The following is a 21,158-nucleotide window of genomic DNA, read 5'->3' on the forward strand; positions in this document are numbered from 1 at the left end:
GTATTTAGGATAATGCCCCATTCTGTGAGGGTAGACATTATAGAGGACATCAGCAACCAGCCACAGGCCATCTCTTGGTGCCATTGGGTTTTGAGACCCTCAAGGTGACACCGATTTAACATGGCAGGTCTTATGTTCTTGGGTAATCTCAAACAACTTCTTGAAAATATTTGTTAAACAAACAAACAAACAAAAACAAAAAAACAAATCTGGCTGGGCATGGTGGCTCCTGCCTGTAATCCTGACACTTTGGGAGGCCGAGGTGGACAGATCACCTGAGATCAGGAGTTCGAGACCAGCCTGGCCAACATGGCGAAACTCCTTCTCTACTAAAAATAAAAAAAAAAAAATTGCCAGGAGTAGGCACAGGCACCTGTAATCCCAGCTGCTCGGGAGGCTGAGGCACGAGAATCACTTGAACCCAGGAGGCGGAGGTTGCAGTGAGCCAAGATCGTGCCACTGCACTGTAGCCTGGGTGACAGAGTGAGACTCCGTCCCCCCACCCCCTAAAAAAAAAATCTATCCAAAGGCCTTGACTAATGCAGAATCAGCACTAATTAACAAGCCCCATAAACTAAAGGCCCCATGTTTGTGTTATAAGTTTTAAAACTTTTTAAATAGTGTTTTCCCCTGTCTTGTTTTCTATCATTTCACATCTTCTTAAACACAACTATTTTTAAAAGAGATTTTGACTCACTGGTGAATTTGTCTTAAAATGGAAAAACAAAATCAAATATAAGAATTTTGTTATGAATCTTTGGGGAAACACAATTAGGGAATCTACCCTAATAGGTAAACCCATGTAATTTCTTATTTCCGTCTAGTTATAGGAAAATGCTGAGATACTTGTGAGGTGTTTTTTTTTTTTTTTTTTTTTTCCAACTTGTATACACATTGTTCTATAAGTAGTTGATTGTCTTTTAGGAAAAAAAATATTCAGCATCTCAAATGTACCTTTAATATTGCTTCTGATTTTTGTTGTTTTGCTCTCATAGCGTGAATCTACCTCACAGAGATGTTTTAGGTCGTAAGTATTTTTCATTTGATTTTTTTCCCCCTTAATTTCCTTTTTTTCCCTCCTAAGCTATAAATATACAGCCTTAAAAAGAAAACACTCAGAAATTTAAGTCCAAGAATCCTGCTTTTCTTAAAACCTTTCAAGTGTTAGATTAATAACATTTTTGTAAGGTGGTTACCAGAATGGAGTGTACTTGAGCTGAGTTTTGCTAGAGTCCAAGATAATCCATTCTAATTTCTGGGGACACACATTTTGTCCTGGTTAGAGAGAGATATAATGATGCCTATCTAATTCTGTGGTGGTCCGGCTTTGATGTATGTATATGTGGGCAGGAATGTGTGTGCGTGTGCGTGTGTGAGCTCCTGTGTGTGTGTTCATCAAGTATCCATTGTGTCTCCAAGGTCTTACCAACAACAAAAGGCCTCCTTTGAGATCAGTCACATTCATTCGATGTTTGTTTTCTACTACCTGATACTTACTGCTTTCTCTTTGTCGCCGTTAATTTTGTTTGTCATATGTCAGACCAGGATGAGTGAGGCACATACAGATTCAGCTCATTTTATTTTTTTTCTCCCTTCCCTCGTCACCACCTTTGCTAATTTCAGTCGGTCAGCACATTTAGCAAGCATGTAGCTGCTTGCCTGAGCAAGCCATTAATCTATATTAGAAAATGTAGAGGCCCCTGTGCTAACCTTCCTGAAGCTTGCTTCCCCACCCCCAATTCTACAGGTTCTATTACATCTCCGCTGGTTTAAGGCAACTGCTGTTTCTTCTAGGAATTTTCTTTTCTTTCCTTGCTGAATATCTGCACTTACTAATACTGCCCAGGCACACTGGCTATGGCTCAAGTTTTCAGTGCAGGACAGTGTGTCGTCGCAGGAGAAGACAGAACCCGGCCAGATCCTCCCCCTGCCAGCAAGCGGAGTCAGTTACTGGGAAGCCATAATAATTCTTTCTTCTAGACAATTTTGGCAAAAATGTGCCTTCATCTTATGTCAAGAATTTTTCATCTTTCTGGAATTTGTATTTCCCCTTCCCCTCTTCTTCATTTTTATCCTCCTGGTGAAGTATCTCCTTTTCCCTAAAAAAGTGGAAAAAATGAACTTTTCTATGTCAATTCAAATGATATTCAAAAAATACTATATGTTAAAAAATATATTTCTGTAATCCTGACATCCCCTAATAAAACCACTGTCTAATAAAACTACCAAGAAGCCTCTCTTGAAAAAAAAAATTAAGTGAACCTCTACTTTAGAATATTGGCTTTTCAAAACAAAAGAGGTTGCAGTGATGGCATGGATAAAGGCATCTGTGTTCTTTTCCACCCTATCCCGTTTCAAGATGTATCCTTTGTGGATTACATTGGGTTTTTTCTATGGAATCATGCACCTTAGACCTGGGAGAAACCAGCGTGACATCCAGGGTCAAGGTTTTCCAATGAGGTATTTTGGGGGAAAAAGTTCCACCTTCAAATAACAACTAATGTGACATGGCAGTGTATGAGACATTACAGCCAAGGCCTACTGGTTGAAGCTGGGGAACTGTGGGCGTTGTCCCCACTAGGCCTGTCATCTGCCCTTGCAAAACCACCCTTGGGCTCTCTCACGTGCGGTCTGTGCACCAGCTACCTTTGTGCTCCCCACATTCTTCCACCTGGCCTGGAAGCTGACCACAGTCAGCTCTCTTGCCCTTTCTTCTTCTGGTTGGATTTAGTGATTTAATTTTCAGGCTTGCTCCCTGCAGGGTGTCAGTTCACCACCTTCTTCTGTAGAAGGTTTTGTCCAGGCCGGGCGCAGTGGCTCACGCCTATAATCCCAGCACTTTGGGAGGCCTACGCGGGCGGATTGTCTGAGGTCAGGAGTTCGAGACCAGCCTGGCCAACATGGTGAAACCCCATCTCTACTAAAAATACAAAAATTAACCAGGCATGGTGGCACACACCTGTAATCCCAGCTACTTGGGAGGTTGAGGCAGGAGAATTCCTTGAGCCTCGGAGACAGAGTTTGCAGTGAGCCAAGATTGTGCCACCGCACTCCAGCCTGGCTGAGAGAGTGAGACTGTGTCTTTAAAAAAAAAAAAAAAAAAGGAAGGTTTCATCCATTTAGCTGACAAGGGCAGGAGCTGTTCCTGCTGTTACTAACTCTAGTACATTGCATGAAACCTTGCTGTTTCCTTAAACCCTGCACCGACCTTTACAAACAGTGCCTTTACTAAACACTTCTTACATTACCCGTTTTGAGTGTACCATCTGCCTCTTGCCAGGACCCTGACCAAGAATTTGAAATCTCAGACCATGATGACCTTCTTACCCAATGCATAAGCTTTCCTCCAAAACACACATTTATGGGGGCAGAGGGAGTCTTTCTGGAAGGAAACGTCGGCTGAGCTATGGCTCCTTTTGCTTCCCCTGGGTTTTAATCCTTCCTTCCCTTCCTGTTCTTTTAAGGAAATCTGAAAAGGAGCAAAAGAGCTTTAGAACTGCAATGCATCTGTCTGAGGCCAAGGGCAGTTGCACGCAGACCTCTCTGCCAGTGTTTCAGTGACCCTCCTCTTGCTGCTTGGCTGCCTATGAGTCCATGCTGACATCTGGCTCTGTCTGCCCAAATATAAACTTGAGAGTGACTTCCAAGATATATACAGGGCTCAGAGGTTCTCTCCCCAACCCATTCACTGGCCCTGCTCTCTCTCGATGTTCCCAAGTCTCCTGGGTGACCTTGTGTGTCCTTCCTGGGATATTGCTCAATCACCCTAGAACTGTAAGGCCAAGTGTTCGTAGCCAGAACATGGCAGAAATACTCCTGCTTCTATTCTGCTTTTTTAGCATGGAATCCCCTGTGCCTTAATGTGAATAAATACTCCTCAAAATGAAGGTAGAATCCAGTATCTGTTGTCTTAACTAAATCCCTAACTGGACCCCCTCTGATAAACCCTCTGATAAAGAATTGATGTAAAATGTGTGACACTGGATAGATCCAGGAAGCCAGAGAAAGAGGGCACCCTTTTCTTTTCTAGCATTTGAGTTCCCAAAGAAGTAAAACTGTGAATGTTCACTTCATTTTTTCCTGATATATCAAGGACTCCAGATGTAAGCTCATTGATAGTCTTGGTGTGTTCTTCAGTATTTGTGCTTTTAATAGATATTGCAAGTGGTTTAATGTGAAAATAGAAACGGAGGGCTTTTAAAAGAGCTTACTCAAAATCCTGCCAATTACTGAAATCTACCAGACAAGAAGGAGCCACTTTTTTTTTTTTTTTTTTTTTTTTGATACAAGGAGGGGAAATGTTTCCACAAAAGCCCGGCCGTTTGTCTTTAAAAATTTTCATCTCTTGGGTACTGAGTTGTAATAGTAAATACAGATGTAGCTGTGTCACATTAAAAGCACAACCAAATTGCTGTACAATGTTCAGGACACTTTTATGTCACTTTAAAATGTAGAGTGTCATCTAAAAATGAGCAATTGCTGTGAAGAAACTGGGGTTGGCTCTGATGTTGTGGCTCACTTTTTTTTGGTTTCTTGAGAAGATCATCTTTAAGTCAAAAGTTATGCAATGCCAAGTACTCATCTGTGTAATCTATTTCAGTTTCCAAAATTTTTCATCACCTGGTTACAAACATCTGAAGGCAAGAAATAGCCAAGATTCCATTGCAAGTCCCAGAGTAAGTTATTATTAGACAGAAACAAACAAGTAAATACCTTGGGCCTGATCTATTGCCCAAACCAGTCCTGACTTGGCTTGGGGTCTGACCAACTGTTTTTGATCCCACAATCTGAAGTACGTTTGTGGAAATACAAAGGTCAAACCTTCCCCTAACCCTCTGTAATCCCTGGTGGAGCTAAGGAATGAAAAGTTGCTTAAACATTTTCCTGTTGCCAGTTTTTCTTAAACATTAGTACTATTCTTTTTTTTTTTTCCTTCTTCAACCCTGACTGTGATTCACAAAGAATAGGGAAGCTTAGCCAACTGCAGTTTCAAAGTATTGCTTCTTAAGCCTGGGCCAAGTGTGTAGACTTGATAGAATTCTGATTAATGCATCCTATTACATTAATTTTAGAAGAAACCAGAAGGCATTTCTCCTATTCCTAGTGCAGGCCAGCCTGCCAGAAGCATTTGTCTCCTTAAAGAGCTAATATCTTCAGCTACCAACAATCATAAAACTGAAAAATCTATCGGAAGAGTTGGCTTCTCTGGATGTGCATAAGGCACACTGCAAAATAGATGTAGAGCTTGGCTGAACTTTGCTTCAAATTTGCCAATCAAAATTCACGAACCCACGCCAAGTTGGCTACAAAACCTCTAGCTTGGAGCCAGCACTAATTATGTCAACAAGTAGTTCAAGTTTAGCCCCTGTTAAGTCCTGTACTCCTGGGTATCGGGGATGAGTCTTTGTGTGGAGGCAAACGGGCCCTGTCTTCGCTTGGCTTCCTCCTAAAATTCCCAGGACCTCTTCGGGTCCTAGCCCTTTCTGTTCCCCTGAGATTGCGCCTCCTCACCCTCTGTCTTGGATGGAAAGAGTTCCAAGGCAGTCCAGTCACCCCAGTGAAAAGTTTTCTAATGAGGTCAAGCCTTCTTATTGTCATAGGTCATTTTCTTTAGAAATGAGAAACCATCTCATTGGGCTTTCCAGGAAGTAGACTCTGAGTGCAGGTTTGTTGTGCAGAACACATGCCTTGGAATTAACACGTATGGAAGGGAGGAAAATGAAGATGGAGTGGGCAGAGGGAGAAGTTGAGCTGAGATGCAGTCCAGGAAGGGTCTCAGTCAACCTCATGAGGCTAAAAGGGCCCATCAGAGCTAATCCCTATTGGGCTAATGTGGCCAGGCTTTTATAAACCTGCCTTGACTTGTGATTGGGTGGGCTGCCCCAGGAAGGATGTGCCCTTGCCGAAGGTAGCTCTCTATGTTCAGGTACTCCCTGGAAAGGCTGATGGCTGAAGGCTACAGGTTACCCTGGAAGGGAGACCTGGGCTGCACATCAGAGCCTATCTACTTTCCAGTGTGGACATGTTCCAGCTCCTGCCCCAGCCCTGCCACACCATCACCCTCTCCAGCACACACAGCCCTTCTCAGTTGATTAGGGTTGGTTGAGCTGTTCTACCACCTTCGTTGACTCAGACCTTGAAGTAAAACAGAAAGCCCTGGAGCAAGGCAGGCCCAGTTTTGAGGCTGGGTGCAGAGGCTCATGCCTGTAATCCCAGCACTTCGGGAGGCCACGGCAAGAGGATCACTTGAAGCCAGGAGTTTGAGATCAGTCTGGCCAACACAGCGAGACCCAATCTCTCCAAAAAGTTTAAAAATTGGCTGGGCATGGTGGCACACGCTTGTAGTCCTAGCTACTCAGGAGACTGAGGCAGGAGGATCACTTGAGCCCAGTAGGTCGAGGCTGCAGTGAACTAAGATGCCACAGCACCATAGCCTGGGCAGTTTTGAGTGCTGCCTCCACCATGTAACTAGCTTGCCAGTCAAGTCATTAACTATTCGGGGCCTTAGTTTCATCTTTCCTGAATTGGAGCCAGTATACGTAATTCCAAAGGTTGCTTTTAAGTGTAAGTGAGAATATTGGCAGAAATTCGTTAGCACTGAGAGAGGGAATATAAAGTGGAGGTTAAGTGTACGGCTTAAGAGCAGAGTCAGGAAACCTAGACTTGCATCCTGATTTCTGAGTTGAATGTTCCAGGGTAAGCCACTTAATCTCCCTAATCCTCATTGTGCTTAGCTCTAGAATGGAGGCTTGTTGAGCAAATTAAATGGAAACGATAACGGTGAAGCACTTAGCACAGGAGAAGGCCCATAGTACTCAGGTGTTCACTCCACAGCAAAGCGTTCACTCTTCTGCACTCTTTCCCAGTCACTTGGCCGCTACTGTTCGGTTCACTTCTTTTGGATCTTCTCATCCCCATCAGGTTCCCAGGTGAAATGAGCCCAGCTCAGCAGGGCAGTTGTCTTCAGTGACCCCCAGTGAGGCAGGAGGTGGGACTTGACTCTGGAGGCAAGACTCAACTCCATAGACAGGGCTTACACACTGGACCAAATTGAGGACTAGCTAAAACAGGGATAGGGTGGGTGCACCTTTCCATAAGATGTGTCCACCAGTGTGTCATGTCAGCTTACCATTTCCATGGCAACACCTAGAAGTTACTGCCCCTTTCCACTGCAATGACCCAACAACCTGGAAGTTACCACCCTTTTTCTAGAAATTTCTGCATAATCCACCACTTAATTTGCATATAACTAAAAATGGGTGTAAATGTGATGGCAGCACTGCCTCAGAATTGCCACTCTGGGCACTCTGCCTGTGGGGTAGCCCTGTTTTGCAAGGAGCAGCACCTCTGCTGCTGTTGTACACTGTCCCTTCAATAAAAGTTGCTAACACCACCAGCTTGCCCTTGAATTCTTTCCTGGGCAAAGCCAAGAACCCTCTTGGGCTAAGCCCCAATTCTGGGGCTCACCTACCCTGCATCACCAGCACAGTGGAAGGCCATAAGCTCGCAGCATTTTCATCCATAAACAAAGCTTGGCAATATCTCTGATGATGGCTAAGAGCTTAGGTGTTTGCTCCAGTGAGATTTGCACTCAGTCTTTTTTGAGTGAGACTTGAAGTCGATTCTGAGTCTTCTCCTTCCTAGATGGACTCATTATTTACTTATTTATGTATTCACTCATCTATTCATTAATTTATACTCTTAGTTTGGTATCAACACCTGTAAAATGGGTATGGTAATGTGGTGATATGGAGGAAACTAAAATAACTCTGGTATTGTTCTTACTATTTACTTCTGTATTGTCATCGTTATCATTCCTTTGATAACCATGAGCACCTGTCATGGGCCTGGCACTCTAGTAGGCTGTCAGGATGCACAATGACCCTGTCGCTGCTTGCTGGAGACATAAGCCCCCAGCCACTGACATCTGCAAGAATAGTCATGGACACTGCTAAGTTTTGATGCCAAAGAGCCAAATTTTCAGTACCAGAATGTCCTTTCCATGTGTGACCCAAAGTTTTGGCTACTGAAGACGTTGCATGCCCTACAACAGTGGAAGTGGTGCCCTGAATATGCCAGAAATAATGGCGGAGTCAACGAAGACCTGGGAGTATTGTTTGGAGACATCTCAGTATTCCTAAATCATTTTCCCATCCTTAAATAAAAATCTTTCTTAATGATGATCTGAGAACTTCTAGTCAGCCCCATTTCCATGAGTAGAGTTGGCCATTGCCTGCTAAGAAAATTTAGGTGGTTTTTCTTGGGATCGGTGGATGGACTTAGGATTAGTGTGGCCCATCCTTGAGATATAATGACAACCTTGGTGAAAGTAAGACCACAGGGCCTATCTTCAGGCAAGTGCCTTGCATTTTAATACCAACCATGCCATGTGTATGTGTTTCCTGGGCCTGCCATAACAAATTACCGCAAACTGGGTAGATTGAGAGTCATTCATTGTTTCATGGTTTTGGAGGCCAGAAGTCCAAACTCAAGGCATTTGTGGGGATGGTTCCTTCTGGAAGCTATGAGGGAGAAACCATGCCGTGCCTGTCTCCTGGTTTCTGGTGACTGCTGGCAATTCTTAGTGTCCCTTGGCTTGGAAACACGACATTCCAACCTCTACTTCCATACTTACATCACCTTCTCCTTTGGCTTTGTGTCCTTTCTGTCTCTTATAAGGGCACCAGTCATTGGACTTAGGACCCACCTAATTGAGTATGATCTCATCTCAGTCCTTATCTTAATTACATCTGCAAAGACCCTGTTTCCAAATAAAGTCACATTCGTTGGTTCTGAGTGAACATGTTTCTAGGGGGACGCTGTTGAACCCACTGCACTGCATCAAACGTATGGGTGTGCTTTCTCTTGGCCTTTCTCCTGTTTGCCTTCTCTGTGTTGGGAATTGTGGTTCACACCCATCCACTTATCCCTGCATGTTGAGCATCATCTCTTACCTGAAGAGCAGAAGGATGATAAAAGTGAGGAAACTGAGGCACAGGCTTGCCCCAGGTTACACAACTAGTTATGATGGAGGGTGGATCGGAAGCCAAGCGCCCCTCAGCCCCCACCCCACAACAGCTGTATCTGACCTCTGGTTTATCCTTCTTTCCCCGCCGCTCACCACAAGGCTTCTCATTTTGAAAACCCAGTGGCTAATAAAGTAGATGAGTTTCAGGATTGCAAAATATTGTGGTCCTGGCCTTTGCCCATTGTGTAATCTTCACAGTGACCAGAGTGTTTGCAGTTCCTAGGAAGTTCACCCATTCCCAACAGTGTCCCAGGGTCAAGCTCAGATGACCTGTGGTATTTTTATACCCATATATGTGTCAATGTTTATAACTTTTAAAGTTGTTGTCAGGAAGCACTGAGGCATGTGGTCGTTCACAGATGACAAAGACAGAGGCTCAGGGAACTCAGTTGCTTGCTGAGCTTTAAACCCAAGTCTATTTCTAAGGCTGGACTGAGTCTTTGAGAAAATGCAAAGTAACCTAGCACAGTGTCAGACACAAAATAGTCAGCAAATACCATCATAGATTCAGGCTTCTGAGTCCAAAGCAAACAGTTCTTATCTCCAATTCCCATCTTCAAATATTAAAATAAACTCTTTTTTTTTAAAGAGGCAGAATCTCACCGTGTTGCTCAGGCTAGAGTGCTGTGGCATCTTAGCTCACAGCAGACTCGACCTACCAGGCTCAAGCGATCCTCCTGCCTCAGTCTCCTGAGTAGCTAGGACTATAGGCATGCACCACCATGCCCAGCTATTTTTAAAATTTCTTGTAGAGATGGGGTCTCACTGCATTGGCCAGACTGACCTAAACTCCTGGCTACAAGTGATTCTCTTGCCTTGGCCTCCCAAAGTGCTGGGATTACAGGTGTGAGCCACCATGCCCAGCCTAAAATAAACTCTTTAGTGTCAAAAAATCTACGTGAGGCCAGGTGTGGTGGCTCACCCCTGTATGTAATCCCAGCACTTTAGGAGGCCAAGGTGGGTGGGTCACCTGAGGTCAGGAGTTCAAGCCCAGCCTGGCTGACATGACGAAAAGCCATCTCTACTAAAAACACAAAAATTAGCCAGGTGTGGTGGCATGTGCCTGTAATCCTAGCTACTCGGGAGGCTGAGGCAGGAGAATGGCTTGAACCCAGGAGGCAGGGGTTGCAGTCAGCCGAGACTGTGCCATTGTACTCCAGCCTGAGAGACAGAGCGAGACTGTCTCAAAAAAACAAAAACAAACAAAAATCTACTTGAACCAATTAAATTCCTGTCCCCACCTAGAATTCTAAATATTTTATAAATAAAGTCTTCAGAGCCTAGGTATTCACTAGAACCAAGTGGCCCCACGTTCTTAATGGGTGGAATATTATTTTGAATCTTTCTATCACCTTTTCTTGATGAGAGTTACATTGCTGGGTGAAAGCTTTCTATGCAACATCATCATTGTTGAACAAACAGATGCTTAGCATATTTAGGTTGGAATGCAAGGGAACTAAAGGTAGGGGAGATTCTTAAGGAAGTCCACTTTCTCTTCAAGAATGCTATCAAATTGAAAGGTAATTCCTAAAGAACAGGCATTTGTAAGTTAGGGAGGAGGAACTGAAAAAGATTCCTAGCAAGAAATATCATAAAGAGGCTTGATAAAGCCAAAAAACTAAAAGAAAAAAAAAAGGAATTAGAAACAGAGAAAAGAGGCTTCGTGTTGTTTGTAAATTTGTGAATAAATCTGTTAAAGAAATACTGGATTCATATTCAACCTGGAAAACAGGGAAAGGCCTTTTATTGCATGCTTAGAAGTTTGAATACACTTTCAGTAGCTCTTTGTTATCTCAAATTAAATCTTAAATTGAGCTTGTGGTTCTGTGAATTAATACTCCGGCCTTTCAGCCCTGCTGCTGAGGTCATTCAAATCTAATGGTGGAAATGGTCACAGGGTCAGGCCTTGGTTGGTGCTGTATAGAAATGCCTTAATGATGCCGGCAGATGTTTGCATTCTGCAGCTGGGGCGGCCGGCGAGTCGGGGGCTGCAGGAAGAGAGAAGTTGATGATCACATTATTGTATCAGCCGCCTGTGTGAATGAGGAAGGACAGACTCCCACCCCATCCCACCATTCCAGGTTCAATAAGAGGCAGGTGCTTCCTAAAGCAGAAAAATGTAAGGGAAGTCATCATCGCTTATCATCACCTGAATGTTCACCATGGTGACCCACATCTCAGGATGCTGCAAAACGAGAGAGGTCACCTGTCTGTGTAATCGCATATAGCATTCTAAAGATGTTCCATCCATTCAACAAATGTTTAATAAAGACTTCATCTGAAGTTTAATAGACATTGTTTGATAAAACAGACCCAGCCACTGGTGTCAGGGAGTTTATGTAAAAGTATGCACGTATCTGTGCAAATGTGTGCATTTAAGGCCCGCTGAGTCTGAGCTGATATGCATGTGTTAACTTTGCTGTTTCTCTAAGGGGATGGAAGGATTGGCTATCCTGAGCTTCCTAGACTTATTATTTTCTTTTTTTTTTTTTTTTTTCAAGACAGAATCTTGTTCTGTCTCCGAGCTAGAGTACAGTGGTATGATCATAGCTCACTATAACCTCCAATGCCTGGGTTTAAGTGATCCTCCCACTGCAGCCTCCCAAGTAGCTAGGACTACAGGTGAGAGTCACCATACTGGGCTAATTTTTGTTTTTTGTAGAGATGGGGTCTTGCTATGTTGCCCAGGCTGGTCTCAAACTTCTGGCCTCAAAGCAATCCTCCTGCCTTGATAGACATCTTCATTGTAGGTTTCTAGCCTCTGAATCCAAATTTTATTTTTCTAGTACTTTATTTTATTTTACTTTTTATTGATTGAAACCTTGAAATAAAAGTTTTTAAAAATCCATTTGATTTTAAACAATCTTTAGAAATATATGACGGTTAAAAATAACTCTCATTTTAGTTTTTATAAACAGTGCACTCCTACATGTAGACATATTTAGATGCTTCATTTTGCCTATAGAAATTTTTTCTAATAATAATATGACCAATGATGATGAAATTTTTATTGACTCAAATGTGTGATTGGTTGATTTACTGGATTCAGTCCAAGCTCCTCCCAAAAGTTAGCTCATTGACTCTAGAACTCTATTTTCCTCATTCATTCATTCCTCTAATCAATATGTATTGTTCACTTGGTACATGTCAGATACTTTCCTAAGTGCTGGGGAGACACAAGCAAAGTACTTCAGGGCCGGTATTAGTTTGTTTTTCACGCTGCTGATAAAGACATACCCGAGACTGGGAAGAAAAAGAGGTTTAATTGGACTTACAGTTCCACATGACTGGGGAGGCCTCAGAATCACGGCAGGAGGTGAAAGGCACTTCTTACATGGCAGCGGCAGGAGAAAATGAGGAAGAAGCGAACGTGAGAACCCCTGGTAAACCCATCAGATCTTGTGAGACTTATTCACTATCACGAGGATAGCGCAGGAAAGACCGGCCCACATGATTGAGTTACCTCGCCCTGGGTCCCTCCCACAACACGTGGGAATTCTGGGAGATATAATTCAAGTTGAGATTTGGGTGGAGACACACCCGAACCATATCAGGGTCCTAGGCAACTTTGTGTGAGAACAGAACAGAGAGGAAGCGACACACCTTTCCTTTGGGAGCAATTTTTGGGTTGCTTTTGTTTTTATTTGTTGTTTTCATTCCTGGCAGTAATAGTAGCAATAGAAAATGGCAGTGTTATAGCCATAAACAAAGTGCTCTGTGCTGTCTCTCTCACCATCCCCTAAATCCTACAAGGCTAGGGGAAAATGGTAATACTCATGAACAACTCCACTTTATAAATGAGGATGCTGGCACTCGGGGAGGTCATAGAGCAGGGCTGACTCCCACCCAGGTCTGTTCCATGGGCAGCGTCTTCTTACTGCACTGTCCTGACTTGCTGTAGTGAGATCTCAGGAAGGCACAATCTGCTTTCCTTTTGATGGTGTGTGGCAGCGTGGTGGCCGTGTGAATTTCCAAGAAGAGGATGTTGGTCGCTGATGGCATGTTACGGATGCAAGAACGGAATCAGTTTCTTACTCAGGAGCTGGCTAATGATGCTACTCTGAAGCTTAGATTCAAGTTATGCCCATCAGGGCAGAAACCATTATCTTAGCCACCAGAATGCAAAATGTTCTTGGTGAGAACAACCAGGGGTTCTGGAATTGACTGCTGTAGTTCAGAAGGGATTTGGCTTCCCAGAGGGCACTGTAGAGCTTTATGCTGAAAGGGTGGCCCCAGAGGTCTGTGTGCCATTGCCCAGGCAGAGTCTGTAGTACAAGCTCCTAGGAGGTCTTGCTGTGCAGAGGGCCTGCGATGGTGGGCTGTGGTTCATCATGAATAGTGGGGCCAAAGGCTGCCAAGTTGTGGTTTCTGGGAGACTCTGATGAGAGGGTCAAATCCATGAGTTTGTGGATGGCCTGATGATCCCCAGCAGGGACCCTGTTAACTAGTACATTGATGCTGTTGTGTACCATGTGCTGCTCAGATAGGGTGTGCTGGGCATCAAGGTGAAGATCATGCTGCCCTGGGACGCATCTGGTAAGACTGGCCCTAAGAAGCCTCTGCCTGACCACATGAGCATCATGGAACCCAAAGATGAGATACTGCCCAGCACTCCCATCTCAGAACACAAGGGTGGGAAGCCAGAGCCGCCTGCTATGCCCCAGCCAGTCCCCATAGCATAACGGGCTGTCCTTGGCAGTTGTATCTGGAGTCTGGATGTTACTTTGTAAAGACATTTAATATAATATTTTACAAAGACAACCGGGCATGCCTGTAATCCCAGCACTGTGGGAGTCAAGGTGGGCCGATCACTTGAGGTCAAGAGTTCAAGACCAGTCTGGCCAACATGGTGAAACCCCATCTCTACTAAAAATACAAAAATTAGCCAGGCGTGCCCTGTAATCACGGCTACTTGGGAGGCTGAGGCAGGAGAATCGCTTGAACCCGGGAGGTGGAGGTTGCAGTGAGCCAAGATCGTGCCATTGCACTCCAGCCTGGGCAACAAGAGTAAAACTCAGTCTCAAAACAACAACAACAGAAATGTATTCTCTCACAGTTCTGGAGGCCAGACATCCAGAATCAAGGCAGGGCTACACTTCTTTTGGAGGCTGTAACTAAGAATCTGTTCCTTGCATCTTTCGTTTCTGGTGGCTGCTGGCGATTGTGGACTTGTGACCATATCACTCCAATCCCTACCTCTGCAGCCACATGGCCTTCTCCTTTTCTCCTGTGTTCTGCTTTCCTGTCTGCCTCAAATCTCCCTCTACCTTTCTCCTATGAAGACACTTGTTTTTGGATTTAAGGTCTTCCTGGCTGATCTCATCTCAAGATCCGTAACTTAATTACGTCTGCAAAGACCTGATTCCCAATAAGCTCACCTTCACAAGTTGCAGGGATTTGGATATGGAACTACCTTTTTGGAGGCCACCATTCAGCCCATGATAAGAGCACAGTGGTGAGGTTTGAGAAGTGGTATGAGGTCACAGTCACAGCCACCCTCTCACCAGCTATGTGACAATTCTGGATTTCCTTAGCTGTCCTCTGCCTCAGTCTCCCTTTCCCTGTAAGTGGAAGTGGTATTCATTGATCACACACTACATGCCGGACACCAAGCTATTACATTTTTTGAATATGTTTCTTCCTTCCCTCTTGAGGACTCACCAGCCGGGTTTAGATGATTTCCTCCCCATATCGCTTTCCTGCCCCCACGTGTTATAGATGATGCACGGGAACCAGAGAGATTTGATCCCTGGTTTCTCTGGTCACAAACCTGCTCTCCTCTCCAGAACTCCAGGCTGCCTTTCTGTGGGGGCTAAATCAAATTTAGCTGCTCCCCCAACTGCAAAGTACATAGGCATCAAGTCAAAGGGTAAATGAATGAAAACCTGAATGGCTGATCCTCTAAGACAGTGAGAACAGACGTTAATTGCTCACTGGCCAAGTGCTGGGCTCTGTGCTAAGAGCTTCACGCAGATGACATCGAAGCACCATGTATGGGGGAAGCACGATGCTCTTGACCATTTTACAGACGAGGAAGGTAAGGCTCGGTGACACAAACTCACAGAGGAAGTGGAGCTGGAGTCTTTGTGGCTCCAGGGTCAGGTGTGTAATCTCCAAGGCTATTCTCTGTTCTCCAAGTTTCTCCTTAACACATTTCCAGCCCCATTTTCTGGCAGGGAGACCCCAGGGCTGAAAGGAGCTGGAAGAGAGAGTTCTAAGAGAAAAAGGGGCTGGGTGTGGTGGCTCATGTCTGTAATCCCAGCACTTTGGGAGGCGGAGGTGGGTGGGTCACCTGAGGTTAGGAGTTCGAGACCAGCCTGGCCAACATGGTGAAACCCCATCTCTACTAAAAATACAAAAAAAAAAAAAAAAAAATAGCCAGGCATGGTGTCTATAATCCCAGCAACTCGGGAAGCTGAGGCAGGAGAATCACTTGAACCTGGGAGGCAGCGGTTGCAGTGAGCCGAGATGGCACCACTGCACTCCAGCCTGGGTGACAGAGCAAGACGGCATCTCAGAGAAAAATAACAATAACAACAACAACAACAACAAAACATACGGATCCAGCAGCCAGTGTTGTTATTTCAGGATGGGAAACCAGGCACTGCATCTCCTCATTAGGAGTCAGAGTAAGGGGCCTAAGCTGGCTGATGTGACTGGGGACAGAGTTGCTGTGGAAATTGTCAGGTTATGAAGGGAAATTAGCTGCTGGGTGTCAAGAGGTGCAAATTGCTGCAGGCACTGGCAACTGGGAGCCCTGGTGTGTCTATTAGCTCTTCAGGCCTTGAGGCCTTAATGATACCCCTGCCAACACTACAGGAGGCAGCAAGTGACAGCAGGAACGAGAGAGGCCAGGTAATCTAATCTGAGTGGCCCACGTGGGTTGGGGGCTGGGGACTCCAAGGCCTGGCTTTTGCTCCCTGTCACAGTGGCAAAGACAATGACAATAAAAGCACAGCCTCCAGAGAGAAGAGCCTTCGATGGACCTGGGTGTTAATCCAGGGGCCAGGCAAAAACTGGGGGATGCAGAATAGGAGGTTGGGCTGGAGGTGAGTGAGGAGAAGGAATGCAGTTAGGACCAACATTTAGGCAACACGACCATGCACAGGATTCTACCGCCATCGTCACCATTGGTGTTACTGTTTCCTGCCTTCTGTCTATGGGGTGTCTACCATCTAAAGTCCAGCACTGCACTGGGCATTTTTTATTATCATTAGTATATAATTATATATGATGATAATTTAATTTATAACAATATATCATATTTATTAAGGTCCTACTATATACCAAATTCTATCAGACACATGTCCTAATAATAAACATGATATAATCTATCATTATTTATAAAACTTCACACTCTGACCTTTATTAATTATGTGTGTGCCAATTTTGTGCAGGGAACTTTATTAAATCTTAGTTACCAATATTGTCTCTAGTCCTCCAACCCTATAAAGTGGGCACAGTTATTATTTCTCTATTGCAATTGCCATTTAGCCTCAGCTGGATTGGAAACTATGTAATGGAGACTCTCAGGCCACTGTCTTTTGAGCAGCATTTTCTGCATTCTATTTGCATTCTTCTATGTAATCCTAAAATGTAGATGTAGTTTTCCCCCTTTTACAGATAAGGTAATCAAAACTTATAGAGATTAAAGGGACTTGCCAAAGCCACAGAGCCATGAATGGCAAAGCTGGGATTTAAAACCTTGGCCTTCTTCTCCTTGCCATGCCACCCCATCACAAACTCCAAACATCAAAAGTAGAACCATCATAAGTCAGGGTTCATCTGGAAGATGGATGGATGGATAGATAGTTGGATGGATGGATGGATGGAAAGAGAGAGAGAGACAGGCAGACAGATAGCTAGACAGACAGACAGATAGAGATTTTAGGAACTGGCGAATTGGCCCACACAATTACGGAAGCTTAGAAGTCCCAAGAAATGTAGCCAGCAATCTGGAGATCCAGAAGGGCCTATGGTAGAAACCTCATCAAAAGGCAGAAGACAAGCGTCCCAGGTTGAAGACAGTCAGGCAAAGAGAGAAAATTCTTTCTTACTCAGACTTTTGTTTTATTTGGGCCTTCAACAGATTAGATGAGATCCACACCTACAGGGCAGGGCAATCGGTTTTAGTCTACTGATTCAAAGGTTAGTCTCATGCAGAAATACCCTCACAGACACACACTCAGCAATAATAGTCAGATATGTGGGCACCCTGTGGTCCAGTCAAATTGACAACTACAATTTTTTTGCCTTCTTTTTATTTTTGATGTTGTCATCCTGTGTCCAAGACACATAGAGTCAATCATCACACCTTTCCCTTAGCCTGTACTAGGTTCTGTGCCAAGGATTTTAGAAAATCATGTCTCATTCAGTTCCCCTAACAGGTCTATGAGTCGTTATCCTCCCCAACCTAAGGAAACAGACCCAGAGGTTCAGAGTAGCCCAAGATCCTGCAGGAATTGCAGATTGTAGCCAAAATTGGAACTCCTAATTCCAGAGCTCCTCCCTCCTGCAAACATTTTTCTTTAAGTAGTTTTATTAATGAGAAAAGCTGTTGAGCACCAGAGCAACCCTGCCTCTTCCAAATACCATCTGACATATACATTCAGCAGAGGAAAAATGACATGAGGTCTGGGGCTTGCTTTAAAATACTTTGGGGCCAGACACAGTGGCTCACACTTGTAAGCCCAGTGCTTTGGGAGTCTGAAGTGGTAGGATCACTAGAGATCAGGAGTTCAAGACCAGCCTGGGCAACATAGGGAGAACCTCATCTCTATAAAAAATTTATATAAAAAAAAGTAAACAAAATACTTCTGCAACAGCAGCAGCAAGAGCTGCCGCAACGAAAGAAGAAAGAAAAGGAGGGACAGGATGAAGAAAGAAGCAGTGTTAACGTTCTAGTAATGTTTGCATCTGAATGATATTTATATGGGGTTATTGTCTTCCCTTTGTGTATGTTTAAAATTTTCATAATAAGCATATTTTTATATATACACATAAAATATATATGTACATATTATCATAATGCGTACCTCCTCTTGGGAAAGTAGTGCCGTATGGCTGGGAGTTTCTTTTCCTGGTTTCTATGGGTCTCCCCTCCCCCACTTTTTGTAAGAAATGGTGGTACCTCTCTGACTATTTTCATGGCTGCCTGAAGAGGCCTCAAAATTAGAGTAAACAAATTACCCATTACCAGGGAAGCCTCCTTCCCCCCAGCAGATTCCCAGCATCTTCTTTCACCTCTAGGAGATATTTTCCAAGGTCACTAAATTAAGCCTTCAGACAGTCGAAAAATTGAATCTCAGTACATCTATTTTCCTAACAAAATTTCTGCAGCACCGATTGGGGCTGACAGGTACGGCCGTGCAGCTTTCTGGGCTGTTCAGGTCGATTTGGCCAAGCAGGACGGCATCAGCTTGTATTGGAGGGAACATCTGAGCAGCTCGGGGCCCCCGGGGAGTCAGAGAGTTCCTTACCTCCTTGCCACTGTAAAAGACTATTTCTGTCATTTGCAGAGTGTCCTTTTCTTTCTCCTCCTACGGCCCCATACTCACCCTCTATAGCCGCCAGGTCAGGTGCCTCTTCTTCAATTATTTATGAAAAGGGGCATTGCGATCATTGCAAACATGTTTAGGAGGATTTGGAAACCATGTTCTTTTAAAGGGCGCTAATGATGCAGCAGTAATCACAGTGCTAGTGGAAGGGGAGGGCAGAATGTGATGGTTTGGGAGTGAATTCTGTAAGAGAAGAAGGGACTGCATTCCAAGCCCCCCAGACCTTGCAGGTGTCACAGCCTGGCTGGTGGAGGGGCTTGCAGAGCTGAGAACCAGTCAGAATTTGGGGGCTGAAGACCCTGGCTCTCTGAGCACCATGTCTGTGACTTCTGAGGTCATGTTTGCCCTCCAGCCCTCATTTCCCCCTTGACAAGCTGTGTCTTAGCTAGTGCTTTCAGCAGAGAATACCCTTAGGCTCCTGGAGGATTGATAGCCCCTGACCAGCCTCCAAGATGTATCCTAAAAGCTCCTATGGAAGTTTACATTGCTCAAAAGATCTGTGTTCATGTAAATGTAAAAATGACGTCTTAAGTTGCTTAGCAGTGAATGAAATGGGTGCTCTAGAGAGATGCAGTGAGTTTATCTTGTGGCTTTGAGTATACACTGGTACCCTACATGGGAGACCCCGGTGCCCATGCCCAGGTGCACAAAGCCAGCATCAGTGACCTGCACACCAGGAGGCAGGCTGCATGATGATTAGGTTCAAGTCCTTAGGTGGGTCACTCAGTCTTTCTTTTCTTGAGTTTTTCTCATCTGTGAAAGAGTGATCATAATACTATTTCCATTGAGAAGAAGAAATAAGATAATTTATATGAAACACAAAGCATAATCCCTGGTATTCAATAAGTACTCAGTACATACTAGTGAAAATAATGATTATAACTATGACCTCCAGAAGCTTTTATTGAGCATCTATCTGTAGCACTGCATGTCAAGCCGAGCTAGAACGCAGTCTCTTAGGAGACATGGGGGAGGAAAACATCCTTGGCAGGTTCACATGTTGGTGATCATTTTGTAATTTTCTCAAATACCCTTCCTCTTTCCTCACTTTTGGTGATAGCTACCTGTGTTGCTCTTGTCACTTTTGCCTGGATCCACTAACTCACCACCTAGGTATTGGCAACAATTATCCATTGCTGCCTAACAAATTACCCCAAAATGTAAGCACTTAGAATCTCATCGTCTTTGTGGGTCAGGAATTAGGGAGTGGCTTAGCTGGGTGATTCTAGCTCAGGGTCTTTTCTGAAGTTGCCAGCAAGCTGTTGGCTGGGGCTGCAGTCTCAGAATCCTTGACTGAAGAGGAGGTTTCATGTCCAAGGGGTTCACTGACGTGGCTGTTGGCAGGAGGCCTCAGTTCTTCACCATGGGGGCCTCTCTGTACAGCTTCTTGAGCATCCTCACAATATGTCATCTGGCCTCCCACAGAATGATGATCTCAGAGAGAGTGTGAGGAAGATGTGGCACGGCCTTTTAAGCCCCATTGTTAGACGTCATGCACTGTCAAGCACTGTAACTTTAGCTACATTCTGTTGATTGGAAGTATACCGGTAAAGACCGTAGTTAGGAGAGGGGAACCTGGCTCCACCATTGGAAGGGAGGTCTATCAAAGAACTTGTGGGCATATTCTAAGACCACCACACTCTGCCACTCCACACGCCCTGACTCTCCTAACACCTGCTCGCTTCACTGGTTTGGCTATTGGCAGTGGCATGGAGGGTGGGAAAATATGTCCCTCTCTGCTTCCTGGATTAGAAAAGTCATCCTGCTAGTGTGAATCCACGTCCTGTGGTGGCCCTCTCAGGAGGGATTGCGATTAAAGAATGGACAACCCAAGGGAATCGTGTCATGGTGGAGTGCAGAGGCCCCCAGGTGAGTGGGGGAGATGACTTTGGAGAGGAAACCTCGAGCTGCTTCTGTGATATTCGTTAGAGAACTTCCCCCAAAGACAGATGACATCCATTTATAATTATTTCAGCAGTGACTTTTGAGCTCAAGCAGTTCTATTTATTTTTCTTTCTGAAAGTAAGAGAATTTCTTTAAAGGATTGCTGCCATTTGGACAATGTACTATGTCCCCATTGGTGTTATCAGTTGGTGGGATATGGAAAAGCAAAGTGGCCAGGCTCAGCCTTTTCTCTCGATTTTTTTTTTTCCTTTTTTAAGACAGGGCCTTGCTCTTTTGCCCAGGCTATAGTGCAGTGGTGTAATCACAGATCACTGTAGCCTCCAACTCCTAGGCTCAAGCAATCCTCCAGCCTCAGCCTCCCAAGTATCTGGGACTACAAGCATGCACTACTGTGCTTGGTTAATTTTGACTATTTTTTTGTAGAGATGAGGCTTGCTTGCTTTTTTGTCCAGTCTGGTCTTGAACTCCTGGCTTCAAGCAGTCCTCTCACCTCAGCCTCTCAAAGCACTGGGATGACAAACTCTTTCTTTTTACCAGTCCTCAACTTGCACTCTTTCCTGCATACAGCTTGTTTCTCCAATGTGGCTGTTGTTCTCATGTTTACTTAATGGCCCAGCCATCTTCTCCTCCTCCTCCTCCTGGTTTCTATTCTCTTTCCTCATCATTCT

At 44.5% G+C, this 21,158-nt stretch overlaps 1 protein-coding gene and 1 pseudogene across 1 annotated transcript in view; both read left to right on the plus strand.

Annotated features, from left to right (window-relative positions):
• The window catches only part of WWOX (WW domain containing oxidoreductase), a 1,116,547-nt gene that overhangs the window by 717,126 nt on the left and 378,263 nt on the right, over positions 1-21,158 (plus strand). The window lies entirely within an intron of this gene.
• Positions 12,966-13,840, plus strand: LOC129016030 (small ribosomal subunit protein uS3-like; annotated as a pseudogene).

Source organism: Pongo pygmaeus, chromosome 18, assembly GCF_028885625.2.
Source record: "Pongo pygmaeus isolate AG05252 chromosome 18, NHGRI_mPonPyg2-v2.0_pri, whole genome shotgun sequence".
Classification (NCBI taxonomy): Eukaryota; Metazoa; Chordata; class Mammalia; order Primates; family Hominidae; genus Pongo; species Pongo pygmaeus.